The sequence below is a fragment of the Eublepharis macularius genome, chromosome 7 (genome assembly GCF_028583425.1).
Source record: "Eublepharis macularius isolate TG4126 chromosome 7, MPM_Emac_v1.0, whole genome shotgun sequence".
NCBI classification, from domain to species: domain Eukaryota; kingdom Metazoa; phylum Chordata; class Lepidosauria; order Squamata; family Eublepharidae; genus Eublepharis; species Eublepharis macularius.
The window spans coordinates 78,782,206-78,800,131 of record NC_072796.1 but is presented as its reverse complement, the minus strand read 5'-3'; positions in this window follow the sequence as shown (position 1 = coordinate 78,800,131).

Genomic DNA, 17,926 nt, shown 5'->3' with positions numbered 1-17,926 from the left:
ACAATGAAACAGACTGTACCTGTTTCTTGTGAGATTTACTTTTGAACAGAAGGTATAATTAATAGGGTATAGTTCCCTTTAAGGGAACAAGAGTTTAAATTGTATCAGCGTAGAGTTTCCATCCACGGCATCAGACTGTCCTGGAGACAACCCGATATGGTGGTGTGAGACTGTTAGAAGCATTTTCTGTAAGTAAAGGGCTGGTGGAGTGTCTTTGTGAATTGTTGTTAGAGTATGTGTAGGCAGTTTGTATATTATTATTTAACAGATAAAAGCTTGCCTGTGAAGAAGTGTCAACACGAAACAGGATTGGATTAAGTATTCTGGCAAAACCTGTAGGCGTGGCTTTTTCAGTGTTACAGCCTTGTCACTTCTCTGATTCCATCTAGCAAGTCTACATTTGTGACTCAAAATTTTACCATCTGGCAGGAGTGCCTGTGCGCACCAACATAAATGAACTGATTTAAATGAACTGATAAATTATCTTTGTAGATTTCTCCCACCATTTGGATACTTATGTGAAGACTTTGTACAATAGTTGTATGTATTGTTACTCATTGTTGTGTATTGTATTTATTAGTAATTATTGATACAGTTAGACACTTTTGCACTTGTAGCACTTTAAAAAGATTCAAATTTGTTTTACAAAATTAGACTAATTATTGTGAACTCCGGGATTTTTTCCTTGGTTTTGTCTGGAGGAACTGTCAGGCATGGAAGCAAAGTGTTACCTACTTGCAACCACTCTGTGTCTCTTGTGTCATGCTTGTGCCTACTCCTAGACCTGATGCTATCATTAACTGACCCTGGACTGGCCTTGACCTGGATTTTGGATTCTGGACACACCCTGGGTGTTTTACCTCATGCTCTGACTACAGATTGGACTTGGCTTTTGAATCTTGAACTCCCCTTTGGCTTTGTCTTGGTGCTTGAATTTTGGCCTCTCTGCTTGGGCTGGCTCAGCCCACGACAATTTCAGGAAGAAATTGGGTAAAGAGGAATTATGAGAATTTCTCTTAACATCCCTAGACTCACGACTGACATGAAACCTAGAAGAGTTCCTGCAACCTAACTTCCTTCTACCCTGGGTGGATACCTTCCCCACTACTTTGTATTATTTATTTGCACCGGGGCAGTGAGGAATCCCATGCAGAATACAAAGGGTCCAACTGGGCAAGACACAGACTTCAGTAAGACATGCAGCTGCAGCTTTCAGGATCATAGAGTAGCAGCAACTGATTTGGTGATTCTCTGGCAGGAACCACTGGCTTTTGTTGAAGGATAATTTAAGAGAAGGGGAAAGCCAGTCCTTAAGTGGAACCACTGGGATGCAATGATGGAGGAAGGGACTCTTCAGTCATTTTTTGCATTGTAAATTGTTTTGGGCCCCACTGAAGAGAAAAGTAGGACATAAATAAAGTTGCTATTTGTAGAAATGGGCACGATCCAAAAAAAAATACCGATCAAGCTGTTCGTGGATCTGCACTGGTGACGACCCCAGATCACCGATTCTCTCCAATCAAGTCCTGTTTCCGATCTGGGATCTGGGATCGGAGGGGCGCCCCCCCCCCACACACACTTAGAGCAGATGGGGAAAAAAGTTTTTAACCCAGAGACGAGCCGCCTCCCCTCAGGGAGGGGACGTTTTCTCTCTCTCTCTCTCTCTCTCTCTCTCTCTCTCTCTCTCTCTCTCTCTCTCTCTCTCTCTCTCTCTCTCACACACACACACACACACACACACACACACACACACTTAGAGCAGATGGGGAAAAAAGTTTTTAACCCAGAGACGAGCCGCCTCCCCTCAGGGAGGGGACGTTTTCTTACACACACACACGCACGCACACACTTAGAGCAGAGGGGGGGAGTTTTTAACCCGTCCCTGCCTCTCCAAATAGAGACACCCTGTCAACAAGTTTCAGCCAGCTTAAAAAAAAAAAAGCAGGGATAGAATCTCCATTCCTCCTCACCCGATTTTAAAAGCAAGCAGCCAATCTTCCAAAAGCATATTTTAAACAGGAAGAAAGTAAAACCAGGATCCACACGAATCCTCGCAGATCCTATGGTTTTTTAAATAGGAAAAACACAAATGAAACATCAAATCACATATCAACTTCTTGCAAAAAGCAGGCACTGGGCTGAGAAGCCAGGAAGAGAGAGAGATCTCTTTTCAGTGTTAACTCTTTCAACACACTGAATGAGCGGAGAGGAGCGCAAAACAGCTTCAGTTGATAGCTGCTCTCAAAGCAAGGGGTTTTTGTTTTCATTCAGTGCGTTGAAAGAGTTAACACTGAGAAGAGATCTCTTCTCAGTGTTAACTCCTTCAACGCACTGAATTAACTCAGGAGGAGCGCAAAACAGCTTCTGCTGATAGCTGCACTCAAAGTTTTCTCTCTCTCTTAACCCCTTCCTCTCCCAATCACTTTGCTTATATTTTTCTCAGGAAGCCACCTTTTCACTCACAACTGTTTGCTTTTCCTCGCTAGGGGAAATATTATCAAGTTTCAAACAGAGCTCAGGCATTCCCTTGCCTCCGTTGCCAGGGGAATAGATTGTTGGCGCCTGAATGTCTAGCTTTCCGATCCTATCACGATCACCCCGTCCAGCCCCAGTCCAGCCCCCTCCCGACCGCTGGATCGTTTGCCGTGGAAGACAACAATCCACCAGGTCCTGATGGTGCGAATGCCATTATCGTGGGGTTTTTTTTATTGTAATGCAGATCCTGCCCATCTCTAGCTATTTGTACCAGAAGCCTGAGAGCACTCTGGCAGCTGTTAGTCAATCAGCAACTTTTCTGCAATCACATTCAACCTTATAAAGGTTTCCTGTGAAATGTGCCCCCACACACATACAAAAACATTGGTGGCCACTAATTCTCAAACGTGATATATCTCCTTGGCCAGTTCTTTCATGAGAACAACAGCTTCTATGATCTCTGGATTTTTTAAATGCCTGCAATACTGAAACCTCTTTTCCCAGACTGGATGGGGCTCTTCCTTCTTTCCTCCCCGATACCTCCATATAAATGTAAGCTCAGTGAGAAACTCTATTCAGGCAACTGCCCCCCTCCATTTGTAAAGGGGAGAAATTATGCAAGCAGGGCTTCTGCATCAAGCATTCACACAGAGATCCTCCTTCATACATTATCTCTGTGGGGTATAAACTAGAAATTATATGTAACACACACATACACAATGAGGAGTCTGAGAAGAACTTGCAGAGGAGGCAAAATCCCAGCCCCTACATACGTGTTCCTGACTTCAACTCCCCTCAATCCTCCCATCACCATCTCCTTGCACAACCATTGCTTACTCTCTTCCCCAATCATTGCCTATTATTCCCCCTCCCCTTTTAAAATGGCTGGTTGTATGAGGTTGCTAAGAAACTCCATACTGCCAACCATGATCTCATGATGATCACAGTGACAAATCTATGCCAGTGCAACTGTTCTGCACAAAAAGCAGGGGCCAACAGATGGTTCTTCATGTATTGCTTCCATTTTAGAAATTAGACCAGGTAATTCATAACTTCAAAATCTAGGAAGAAATCCAAATGAAGACAAGTTAGAAAGCATCTCTAATGTATGGGAAAGGTGAATACTATCTGTTCCAATCCCAAAACAACATATACAAAACTTTTGCACATCAACCAATCTTTTGACAGTCTTTAAAAAATGACTTACCCAAGTATTTTTTTCAAATATGCTCTCTCTCTCTCTCTCTCTCTCTCTCTCTCTTTCTCTCTCTCTCTCTCTCTCTCTCTCACACACACACACACACAGTGGTTAATGATCTTATTTTTGGTAGAATAGCAGCCTTGCCAAAAGTCTCCCAGGAGTCACTAAATTGGTCAGGATACATTTTTTCAGAATTTGCCCAATCTTGTTAATGGGGAATCTTTAGTTTACACATTTACAGAATTGGACAGAAATCTCTGACTCCCCCCTCCCTTCCACAATAGACACACACACCAAAAAAAGCTACATTCTTTTGACCTCAAAGTATGTACAACACTAATTAGAACATTGGTGAGATGAACTACTTTTAATAGATTGAATTCCAGTATTTTTCAAGCAATATATCACAAAATCTGAAATATTTTCCATCTAAAACAAGTTGATGATGCTATATCTGCAATTGTAGGGTAGCTATGAATCTTTTCAAATAAGGTTATAAGAATTACTTAACATGATAAACAACAGGAAGCATGTGCTGAAACCACAGACTCTGATCTCCATATTCCCTAATGAGCTCAACCTGGTATTAATCATACTGATCATGCTACTTATCGCTTGGTCAGAAATAGGATTAATTTGTTACTATGGAAAGTTCAACTGGCTAGATGAATAGTTTTTGGAAAATATGTATTCTTTATATTTGACCAGGTACTCAAGATAGCTCTTGGGTGTGTATAAATATATGAATGGAGGGAGGGAGGTATTAAATCTCCAGTGTCTCTTTTCACAGTTATCACATGGAACTTTAAAAAAAAAGATTGTACTGAACCCAATTATCAGTCTGGTAATTGATAAAGAAGTATGTTAGGGATTTTATTTAACCTACTTATTTCACAATACACAGAAAACAGCTCCTTTTCCCAGTTACCCCATTATGGGATCAGCATGGAATTGCTCTGAGCTGGTTCCTCATAGCAGAGAGACCCACATTTAGCAGTAACACGAAGAGTGGACAACTATAGACAAACACACAGAGGCCCAGGGAGTCAACTGAAGGCTAGTTAGCAGTACTGCAGGGATCACTTAGTGAGAGCAGCATGCAGGAAAAGGCAATACTGAAGCAAGAGCCTTTTCTTCACTGAGAAGGTCAGTGAGCTCATGACAGAGCAATAGCAAGACTTGAGGCAAGAAGCAGATCTCAGATGTTTTGGGAGAAAATGCTTCCGTTTTTATGCCTGGCAGCTAGGCCAGTGCTGGTGACTCATTGAACTACATTGTTCACAAGAACATGTCTGATTTTTGTTTCTACTCCTCTTTCCTTGCATGACCAGGAACCACAGTTTGATCTCAAGTATTAGGAATAGCATATTTCACTGAATACTTACTAACACCTCTGGAAGAGCCTTATAACAGTTCTTTAGTAAGAAAGGTCTTTGTACTCTGTGCCAGTCAGCTCTAGAGGTGTTGAAGAAACCAAAGAACCATATGCAAATTATGGTAAGGAAATGGGCCATGCAAGACTTAAGAACCTATTTCTTTTGCATAACATGCTTGAAGTTTTGGGTACCTTTGGTATTAATCACTGCTTACTGTGACTCAAAGCTGTCTATGTCAGTCTATGGATGACAGGCTATGGCAGACCGACCCCTGTACCCATACAGCAATAAATCCAGGTTCTTGGTTAAAAGGTTTTATTCAGGATTCAAATCATTTCCATAGGATTACTCAGCAGCAACATAAGTAACTAAGCAGCAGACAATAACTTGATAGGAATAAGGAACTGAGAAAAGCCCTTTCTTCTTAAGCACAAATCCCCCCCCTCCTTTGAACAGAAAACATCATTTTGAGCATGAAAAAGCTGGGAACATTGTACACAGTTTACATATCATCTAGACACTACGGAAGGCACCAGATTAAGCTGTAACATGAAATAGTCAGTTACAAGTCAGTTTCAAGGTCGAGGCACTGGGAGCCGTCAGGGAGGAGAGAGAGAGAAGAGATAAGACACCTGTCGAATGTCTGAGGCAACAAAGCACTTATAGTATGAATAATGTGACATTAGGGCACAGCATTAACAATGGCTCACTACACAGAACAATGGCATGGATGTAGGGGTACAGACATGACATTTGTGCTTCCCCCAAAATTGTCCTTCCCCTCAAGGGCCAGGTTTGTCAGGATAACGCTTGTGAAATTTTGAAATTAGTTTGGGAGCATTTACATGAGGTTGCTCTACCCATTCTCTGAAAGATTCATCAAAGTCCTTCCATCTGACTAAATAAAAAAGTTTATTGTGTTTGATTTTGGAGTCCAGAATCTCTTCTACTTCATAGTGGATCTGGCCATGCACTAGCATTGGATGAGGAGCTCCCTTTTTCTGGATGCCATTCATCCAGTGGGGGAGCTTTTTTCGAAAGGCTGAAATGAAATGTTGGGTGAATTTCTTTAAAGTCTCTTGTATCACCTCCCATTGGGAAGTTAAATTGGTCCACCACTCTCCCAAATCTCCAGGTTTTGGGGAATCAGGGGTTGTAGCAAAAGGTAAAGCGTTCCCCTCATATCCTTGGGCTATTTTGAAGGGAGAAGCTCCTGTAGAACTGTGGATCGAATTGTTATATGCATGTTCAGCAAAGTAAATGAAATCAACCCAATTGTTGATAGTTAATGTAGCATCTTAAAAATGGTTCTAACACTTGATTTGTGTATTCGGTTTGTCCGTTGGTCTGAGGATGATGGAGCTTAGATCTTGTTCAATTCCAGCAACTTTGAGAAGCTCCCACCAGAAGTTGGCAACAAACTGTACCCCTCAATCCGAGATCACTTTGGTAGGAAATGAATGTAATCTAACCACATGTTTCATGAAAAGGCTGGCTAATTTTTTAGCTATGGGTATTGTAGTATATGGAATTAAATGAGCTTGCTTAGAAAATAAGTCCACAACCTCTAAAATGACCTTATATCCTTTTGAGGAAGGAAGGTCCGTGATAAAGTCCATTGAGATTACAGCCCATGGTCTAGGAGGGGTCTCCAAAGGTTGCAATAGTACAGGGTTTTTTCCCCTCCTAGTTTTCCCCATTATACATACTTGACAGGAAGATACATATTGAGAGACATCCTTTCTCATATTTGGCCACCAAAATTGTCTTTGCACTAAATGAAAGGTTTTCAAATACCCGAATTGACCGGCTAATTTTGACCGGCTAAGATTTCTTTTCTTAGGCCAGTTGGAATGTACAGTTTGTTTGACTTATACTAAAGCCTGTTTTCTCCCTGTTTTATATCAGCTTTGGGCATTTCTCCCCCTTCCTTTTCAGTTTCCTCCTTCAGTCTCTCTTCCCACTCAGAGAGATCAGGTTTCATGTTGCCTTTTTGTTTTGCAGCTTGGCTACAAGTCGTCACCCGCTCCTCCTAGTTGAGCTGGTGAAAAAAACTGTATCAATTACTATCACCTTTTGGCTGTTATGTTGAGGCAAGCATGAAAGCATGACTGCCAGGAAATTTGATCGCCCTGGGAAGTATTTCAGCACAAAGTTGAATTTAGAGAGGAACTCCACCCACTTTAACTATTTGGTGCTCAATTTAAGGGGGGTACACAATGCTTCCAAATTTCTGTGATCTGTCCACACTTTAAAAGGAAATTTAGCCCCCTCTAACCAATGTGGCCAGGTACTCAGTGTGAATTTCACCGCAAAAGCCTCTTTTTCCCATATGTTCCAGTTGCGTTCAGTTTCTGAAAATTTCTTAGAGATATATGCACAGGAGTACAATTTTCCCTCCTCATTCAGTTGCAACAAAAAAAAAACCTACTTCAGTATCGCTGGCATCTACCTGCATGCCTATAATACTAGTAAACCCGAAAAGGGGGACCCATGTGTGAGTGCAAGCCCTGATAGACTTGGGATGCTCACGCGACATTATGTCACCTGCCTTAGTAAACAGGCTCAGCTTAGATACCCAAGAACTGAAAGACCCGATAGCATTCGAGCAAATGGACGAGTTCAGCATGAGCCCCACCCCCTATGAGACAGAGCCGGTCCCAACAGGGAAGCACTGGAAAGACCGGTCCTATATAGTCAGCAATGTAGCAAAATACCCCTTGGTACTGGGGAGTCACTGGCTCTGGGATCATGACCCCTACATTAAATGGTCCATGGGGATGATCATCTTCAAAGGAGACAAATGCACCATGCATGCATGGGCGAAGGTATGGGGGAAGGAGGCACCCTCCCCGCTGGAGGTCGTTTTACTCATGCAGGAGGAGGAGAAGTCCATCCCCCTTGAGCATCGAGACCTCCGCTTAGCATTTGATGACAAGGAAGCCGACAAACTCCCCCCCCCACACCAAAGCACAGACTGTGCTATCGAACTAGTCCCTGGGGAGAAGCTCCCTAAAGGCAAACTATACTCAATGAGCCCAGGGGAAAGACAGGAGCTGAGAAAGTTCATTGACAAAAACTTGGAATGCGGATTCATCCACCCAGCCAGCTCCCCCCATGCAGCGCCAGTCTTGTTCATTAAAAAGAAAGATGGGGGCCTACGCCTATGCACAGATTTTAGGGGAATAAATGCCATATCAATGTCCAATGCATACCCGCTCCCCTTGATCCGAGACCTACCAAGTGTGGTGGCCCAAGGCAAAATCTTTTCAAAGTTGGACTTAAAAGATGCCTACTTCTGGGTCCGGATAAGGGGGGGGGGCGAATGGAAGATCACATTCAACACCCCCTTAGGACAATTCGAATACCTGGTCATGCCATTTGGCTTAAAAGGCTCACCAGGTGTGTACATGAACCTGATCAATGAGGTACTGCATGAATACCTGTACAAGGGGGGGGGGGGGTTACCTAGATGACATGCTTGTCTACTCAGCAGATAAGGAAGCACATGTAGAATTACTCCAGAAAGTGTTAACTGCTTCGATGAAACACAAACTGCCAGTGAAACTATCAAAGTGTGAGTTCCACAAAGAGGAGCTGGATTTTCTAGGGTTAGAATATTTCCCATCAGGGGCTAAAAATGGATCCTGCCAAAATCCAAGCGATAGTCGGGTGGGTGGCACCCCAAACCAGAAGGCAATTACAATTGTTCCTAGGGTTTGCCAATTTCTATAGACCATTTATAAAAAACTTCGTACAAGTAGCCCGACCCTTATCAGACTTGTTGAAAACCAAGGGCAAGGGACTGCAAGAGAAAAAACCTAGCACTAAGTTAAACTGGACAGAGGAATGTCAACAAGCATTTGAAAAACTAAAACAAAAGTTTGTCTCGGAGCTGGTGTTACAGCACCCAGACGAGAACCGTAAATTCGCAGTGCAAGTGGACATGAGTGATACGGCAGTGGGCAAGATTTTATTACAGCCCGATGAGGGGGGAATTTGCGCCCTTGTACCTATCTGTCCAAAAAGTTTTCAGACACTGAACGCAACTGGAGTGTATGGGAAAAGGAAGTGTTTGCTGTAAAACTCGCCCTCACTACGTGGAGGCAATGGTTGGAAGGGGCTAGAAACCCATTTGAGGTCTGGACAGATCATAAGAACCTAGAAGCCCTACATGCCCCCTGAAAGCTAAATGCAAAGCAATTGCAGTGGGTGGAATTCTTTTCCAAATTCGAGTTTACACTAAAATACCTCCCTGGGCGGGCTAACTTCTTAGCGGATGCCCTTTCATGCATGCCCCAGCATGACTGTCAAAGGGAGGAGATTATCAACACAGTGTTCTCACCCACCCAGCTAGGGGGAGTGGTGACGACACGGAGCAAAACAGCAAAAATGCAAATCGACCAGAAACCTGATCTCTCAGAGTGGAGGGAGAAAGTAAAAGCGGAGGTGGAAAAGGGGGGAGCACACCGGCAAGCAAGCTAACACAAACGGAGGCTGGTGAATGGTACCAGGACATTAAACTCTATGTACCGCACAGCTTGCGGAGAGAGATCCTACAGCAATGCCATGACTCCAAGCTAGTGGGCCACTTTCGATACCTAAAGACACTCCCACTTAGTACAACAACAATTCTGGTGGCCTAACATGAGACAAGATGTCTCTCAATATGTTTCTTCCTGCCCAGTATGCATCATGGGGAAACCCAGGAGGAGAAAGCCCCCAGGACTGCTGCAATCCCTGGAGACCCCACCCAGACAATGGGCAGTGATTTCAATGGACTTTATCACGGACCTACCACCCTCCAAAGGGAACACATATGTCCTAGTGGTAGTGGACCTATTCTCTAAACAAGCCCATTCGATACCTTGTACTACTATCCCCACTGCCAAGAAATTGGCTAATCTGTTTATGAAACATGTAGTAAGGCTACATTCTTTTCCCCTCAAGGTAATCTCAGACCGAGGCGTGCAATTCATTGTCAACTTTTGGCGGGAGCTCCTCCAAGATGCGGGCATTGAACAGGGATTAAGCTCTGCTCATCATCCTCAAACCAACGGACAAACCAAATGCACTAACCATGTGCTGGAACAATTCTTACGTTGCTACATCAGTTATCAGCAAGATAATTGGACAGATTTTATCCATTTTGCCAAATACGGATATAACAATGTGGTTCATAGCTCAACCGGAGTCTCCCCCTTCAAAATATTACAAGGATATGAAGGAACAGCCCTACCCTTTGCAACCAGCCCCAAGTCCCAAAAAGCCGGGGAAATAGGAGAATGGTGGTCTACGTTGATGTCCCAGTGGGAAATGATACAGGAGACCCTGAAAAAAGCCAAGGAGGATTACAAAAAGTTCACCGACCAGCACCTCACTGAGCAATGGAAACTACTGCCCGGGGACCGGGTGTACGTCTCTACCAGAAACTTTAAAAGTGACCAGCCCTGCAAGAAACTGGGACCAAATACCTTGGCCCCTTCCCCATCAAGAAGGTAATCGATTAACTGTAGTTAATACAGTTAAATAGATTAGATTCGTATGTATTATATAGATATATATTATACATATTATTATAGATTTTAAGAATTTATAGTATATATTCTTTAGGTTAAGTTGGGTATGGAAAACTGTTGGGAGTCACTAGATAAGGGGGGGGGAAGGATGGGGAAAATGTAATGGGGTAGAAAATGATAATGATTATCATGTTTATGTTTGTTAACCCATCCAATAAAAAAAATTGAAAAAAAAGGAAGGTAATCAATGAGGTGACCGTAGATCTGGAACTCCCGAAAAACCTATGCCAAATCCACCCAACGTTCCACTTCAGCCTCCTGAAGAAAGCCCCTGCCCTGGATGAGTGGCATCCAGAAAAAGGAGTTCCACATCCTACCCTATTAGATGGGCAAGTCCACTACGAAGTAGAAGAAATACTGGACTCCAAATTAAAAAACTAAAAACTTTATTACTTAATCAGATGGTGAGACTTCGACGAAGCATTCCGGGAGTGGGTCGAACACTCCCACATCAACGCCCGCCGACTCACTGCCAACTTCCACAAAAGATACCCGGACAAGCCAGGTCCTGGGGGGTGAGGGGGGCCTTTGGGGGGGGGGGCAGAAATGTCAGGTCTGTTGCCCACTGTCCCTCCATATTGTTATTCAGCTTACGATGTGTTGCAATAGCCTCTCGCACCTGCTCCCTGTTGCTTTCCAGATTCCAGGACGGGCGAGCCCTTATCTCGGATGGCTCGCCGCAGCAGCCTTGGGACAGCTCCTTCCGTCCCACTACTGATTGTGTTCAGCTAGGAGAGCCAGAGGGTTGGGGGAACATGTGAACGGGTTGATATAATGTATCCTGTGCTCAATGTGTCATTCTTAACAAGAAACCTGTGTACAGCCAGACACCTTTAATTGCTTCTGTGTAACCTATGGACACATATATGGCGAAGCCTATGATATCTTAATAAAGACCCATTTACTCAAGAGAGCTTGGATTTCTTGCTGCAAGGGTTGGGAGTCAACTTCAATGTATCCTGTCTTCCATAGACTGACAGAGACCTGCTATCAGGGCCTTTTCATGGCAGGTCTGTCTCGTTTCCCGGTGGCAGGGTAAAATCCTCCTCTTCTTTTTGTGTGAGTTCCTCGGTATTTCTTGGACTGTCATCGGCATCCAAGCTGGTCTCTGGCCCCCCACGATTCTGGGCCAGTTTCTGACCCGGCGGTTTAGGGGGGGCTGAGGGTTTGGGTGTGCTTTGGCTTCTTCCCCCCTGCGCTGGTCTTATGGGGCATTGTGCTGCAAAAGGTCCAACACCCCCACATTTGAGACATGGTCCTTGTCTCCATCGAAATTCTCTCCCAGTTACGGCGATGGAGGTCCTCAGCTGCAGCGGGTTATGTCCTCTGTCTGTGGTGGTTGGCCTTCTTGGCCCCGCATGTTGTTGCATTCTTACAAGTTTCACTACTTGGGTTCTGTTTTCGACCTCTAATTGGATCGTCTTTCATTAATGCTCGATCTAGCAGGTCAGCATTAAGTCCGTTCCGGAAAAGTTCAATTTTAACTCCTTCATGGTTGCCCTGAACTTTGGTGGCTAATTGCCTGAATTTGACAGCATATTTTCTAATGGGTCTGGACCCCTGCCTTATGGTTCTGAGCTTTGTTTGAGCCCTTTCTCCCTCTAGTGGGTCTTCAAATTGGGCTCTTAGCACATATATAAAAACATTTAAGTCATACAACTTGGGTGCTCCCATATTATGTAAAGTTACATACCATTCATCTGCTGCCCCCCCCCCAGTCGAGATCCTAAATGGCTCACCCTACTGTGTTCCATGGGAAACAAATGTCCCCAATCTTGGAAAAACTCCATGGCTTGTACTATAAAAAATCCCAAGTTTCTGGGGTTTCCATCAAACTTGGGCTCCAATTTGAACCATCCTTGTGGCAGTCCTGCCTGGGAGCTCCTGCTCCTTGATGCCCTGCCAGCTGCTGGATTGGGGCTGCTCTGGGGGATGGCTGAATGTGTCCCTGTGCCATGAATGGTATTTGATAGGCTCCACTTGCTCCATACACCATCAGAGTGGCTTGAGGCACCCCTCTGTACTGTGGGTGAATGGCTTGCACGTGACCTCCCAGTGCTCTTTGAAATGGGTATACTGTGGGACCTCCCAGTTGCAGGTAGCCCATTTGTACTCCTGCCCCCATTGGAATGACGATAGGGGTTCCTTGTGGTTGGCTGGTTTGGGGCACTCCAATCCCTACGGCGGCAACCAATGCCCCTGTGCTTGCTATACCCGGCAGGACCCTCGTTGGCTGTGTCCCCCCTTGTTGTGGCCCCCCTCCTCCTTGAGGTGGTAAAATGGGAACTGTCTTTATGGGTGGGGGAGCTTGAACTGGTAGGTTCCTTGACACTGGCATCCCCATTGCGGCAATTGGTGCCCCTGCGCTGCTCACGAGCGGAGGTACGATCAAAGGCTGTGCTCCCACAGATGGACCCATTCCTACTCCCTGAGAGGGTAGATTGGAGGCAGTCACTACGATGGGAGGTGGAACGGATCTTCCTTGCTCTTCTGGCAGTGGTTGTAAAACCAGCCCCACCGGTAGGCTCATCATTTCGTTTATTAGCTAGGCAGTTTGTCCCAACTCCTCTCTCATCAATGCCACTTGGGTCTAAATGGTTTGGTACCTGTTCTCCACCTCTCTTGGTTGTGGTGTCTGGTCCCCGAATGGGTCTGAAGGCCCAGCTGCACTCCAGTCCAGGTTGTAGGTACCATCATTACTTATGTAAAGCTGGGAACTCTGCCCATTGCCAGGGAGTAATCCAGGGTCCCCCTGTATTTGTACATCCTCCAACACCGATTGTGTTGTCATCTCTTGTGGCACGGGTACCTGCAGCGTCTGGCCCTAATCCTGGTTCTCTGGCCTGGCTGCAGCTCCCATTTCACACATGTCCAAGGGGTATGTCCCCCTTTCTTCTATAAATCCACAATACTCCTTGACATTGCCCGGGGGTAATCCAGGGTCCCCCAGCATTTGTAAATCCACTTGGGGTAGGGTACATTGGGATTCCACTGCACCGCTCATCCAACCCCTGGTGAGTCCTGTTAGTGCCAACAGGTTGTATCTCATCACCTGAAGCTGTTCACTGAGATAATCCAAACGGTCCTCTCCTTGTAATTTTGCCTCAATATCGGGTTCAGGAGACTTCTGGGTGAGAAACAAGCTCCCTTGGCAAAGGCTTTTCCATTGCCTATGGTCTTTGCTAATTAGTTCTTGATCCCCCCCCCTTTCTCTGGAGAGATGTTCAGAGGGGGATCAAAACCCTGGGGTAAGTAATTGTCCTTCTGTAGCGGATGACTTGTATACTGTCCCAGTTCATCATCCCACCACAGGTCCATCCCATTTATGGCTAAATCCACCACTCGTCTTTCAAACGTGGTTTGGTGTGTTAATGATGATAAGTCCCCCATAGGCTTTATCCCAAATTCGTTCTCTGAGATGGATGTGAGTTGAGGCTCTAGTGAGACGTTTGACACCCCAGTCTCATTGGGGCAGCATCCAAACAGTGCCTCCGTATTCCTCACTTTCTCCTGTTGGGGTCTGGGTGCCCACTGTCGGGGAGATGGCAAAATTGTCCATGTAAGATGGGTGACCCCTCTCCTGGGGATCACCCCCAGCTCTGTAGGAGTTTGGAGTTTGGGCCATTTAAAGGGCCCTGCTGCTTGTAAGCAGCAGGTCCCTTTAAACTATCAGCTGGCAGGCAGCGAGGGGGGATTCCCCCCCTGCCACCTGCCAGCTGATAGTTTAAATGGCCCTGCAGCTTGCAAGGGGCAGGAAAAGTTTTAATGGCCATTTCCCTGGGGAAATGGCCACTTAAATTGCCCCTTTAATATGAACCAAATGAACCAGTAGACCAGTTCATGGAAGTTAGTGAAAATGAGCCTCCATGAACCACTGGTTCACGAACCATGAACCGTCCTGGTTCGTGCATTTTTTAAATTCATATTTAGGTTCGTGCCCATCTCTACTTATGACATATTTTATAATTAGATACTTGAGTAGAATAAAAGGTGTATATATAACAGGAGATACGAATGGCAAATTAATGCATAAAGCAATAATTTTAGTTATCCCTTTCCCATGACTGATGGTCAAGAAAAGGAAAGGATTCTATTTCACTTTGCTATCTATGTAAACTACATCAAAAACTTACAAAAATACCCAGAAATAACAAGAAAAAGAATCAGAAATATATAAACTTCTGTATAAGATGTGGACCTCACCTTTATTGTCATATTTTTGTTTTTGTTTGCAGCAACAGTTGTGGTGTGATTGCTTGACTCTAGAGATAATAATACTGGTGAACTATACAGAGTGGTTGGTTCATTCAAACAAACTGTATATGAAGCATTTTGTGCACATAGGTAAAGCATAATATTACTACTGATATCGTAATACAGAACAGAAAATACTACCACAATTGACTTTTGCACTCATGTTGTGGTCTTTCTCTTGTCAGGAAAGTGTGAAATATTGCTGAATCTGCAGCATTAGAATATTTCCATTTTCAGATATTCAGAATGAACAGAACTATTTAAAAGTATAAAACTGTTATAGAGTACCTTCCAGCACACACTCTTACCTAATTTGTGCACTTCAGCATAGGGCAAAGGTGAATGATTCATATTTTATCTGAAAAGGAGTTTGCATCCCTCATAATTCAAAAACGGATTTGAAAAAAGTTTGCAGCTTTACAGTGAATTTTAACCTTTCTGTGGAATTTCATCACCTACCACAATGAGGTTGATTCTTAGGGCAGACCTGTCATATTTATAAGTTAAATAATATTTGTAAGGTAATTTTTTTAGGATTTTACAAGGAATATAAACTGCATTTTAGCATCAAACTACAGCACATAAAAGTAATCAATCCTATGGTAAATTTTGGAGGGTCTTTTGAATAATATATTATTTCTTTTTGGTGCAGCTTCCTATTTGAATTCGCAAAGCATTTGATACAAGAGTAGAAAATACACCGTTCAATTGGCTTAAAAAAAGAATAATGCACTAGAGAAAAAAGTGAAATCTGGATAAGCCAAATGAACTTGACAGAACTTGGAAGAACTGACTGGATGAGTTGATCTTCAACTTCCGGGGCATGTGATTCAGTGCAATGTTTCCTTATTTAATTTCAGTTTTCTAATTATTAAGACAGAGCATTAGAAGTCATAGCTTCAATGAAAAAGGAAGTTTCTAATGAAGTTAAACAGCAGATATGTGTGTACAGGTAGGATTAAACTCATTTAACTCACCTCCCCCCGGGGTAAAAAAAGCAATTAGCCTATACAACTAAAGCCACTGTCTCTTCTGGAATGCCTCTAGCTTAAGTAACTACATTTGGTTTCCATTTGTTGCAGGCATTAACAGGAAGCATATATGAAAGTTAGCCTCAAGCTGACTCCAAGCCTTCTCTGTTACAAAATTAAAGAGAGGAACTGAAAATTAATGTTCTGCATTTAGAATGTTGTCACAAATGAGAGCTTTGGGTATTTTGCACTCAGATGGAACAATGGCCTTGGGTCTAGGTTTGTGTACCAGCTGTACTGTTGTTAAGCCTTCTAAAAATTAAAAAAACTTCATTTTTCCAGTGAAAATGGGAATAATAGTGATCTATTTCACAATGTTGTTTGAAGCAAACATGGTAAAAGATTTTAAATATAGTCTTTGTATTACTGTAGGGAGAAATCCCCACTGAATAGACCTGAGTAGGATTCTAAGACCAGCTGAAGATTGCACTGTAAGCATCTGATTAGTCATACTTCCTCTTTTCCTATTGCCTTCCACTTTTCCTAGTAATATTGACCAGAGGTGGGTATGGACTGGGAAAAACCCATGTACTGCCAGCCCGTGGTCCTTCAATTTTCACGGACCATGGACCATGAACGTTTCACGGACCACCCTATTCACGGACCAGTTCATTAGTCCATGGTCTGTCATTTCTGGCAGCCCTGGCTCTGCTACCTTCAAACCTAGAGATCCGAAACTCACAGAGAATCTTCAGCAGCCTCTCCTCCAGCCACTTTCCAAGTTTGGTCAAGATTGCATTTCAGATATCCGAGTTACAAACCCCCAAAGTGGCCACCCCAAGGAAACTTCTAGTAGATACTGGAGTCACAAATGCCAATTGACTTGCATTGGCTAGCAGCCGTGTGAAGGGGAAATGGGCATTGCCTCCTGTTGTGCACCTGATTATGGCTGGGTAAAGGGGGGGCAGGCATTGCCACCTGCTCTGAGCCTGATCCTAACTGGGTGAAGAGAGGAGCGGGCATTCCCTCCTGCTCTGCACCTGATCCCAACAGATGAAGACAGGCAGCAGGCTTTGCTACCTGCTCCACTCCTGATCCCAGCTGGGTGAAGAGGGTGCAAGCATTGCCACTTGCGCTGCTCATGATTCTGGCAGGTTAAAGGAGGGTGGGCATTGCTGCCTGCTTGGCGCCTGATTCCGGTAGGGTGAAATAGGGGTGGGCATTGCTGCCTGCTCAGTGCTGTATTCGGTAGGTTGAAGGGGGCACACTTTGCCACCTGCTCTGCTCCTTATCCCGACTGGGTGAACGGAAGAAGGTCATTGCTCTGGGCCTAATCCCACCCAGGTGAAGGCGCAGGGCGGGTACTGCCACCTGCTGTGCTCCTAATATCAGCTGGGTTAAGGTGGGGATGGGCATTGCCACCTGCTCCACTCCTAATACCAGCTAGGTTAAGGCAGGGGTGGGCATTTCCACCTCCTCCGCTCCTGATTCTAGAGGGTTGAAGGGGCAGGGATTGCCACCTGCTCCACTCCCTATCCCAGCTGGATGAAGGGAAGAAGGGCATTACCACCTGCTCCACTCCTGATCCCAGTTGGCTGAAAGGGGGACGGGCATTGCCACCTGCTCCACTCCTAATACCAGCTGGGTTAAGGTAGGGGTGGGCATTGCCACCAGCTCTGCTCCTAATACCACCTGGGTTAAGGTGAGGGTGGGCATTTCCACCTGCCCCACTCCTGATCCCAGCTGGGTGAAGGGGATTGGGCATTGCCACCCGCTCCACTCCTGCTCCCAGCAGGGTTAAGGCAGGGGGTGGGCATTGCCAACTGCTCCGCTCCTAATACCAGTCGTGGAATAAACTGGCTTTTCCCGATGTAACACTTCCAGAAATATAGGTCCTAAGACCAACGGGAAAACAATTATTTATCAATCATATATTACATATACATAATCATTATTTTAATATAGCATATTACAATATTGCAGCCAATTTTTATCTTCGTTTTGCAAGTTTCAGTATATAGTTTATATTACATATATCATTCAAGAATCCTCCCCAGGAGGATCAAGGGG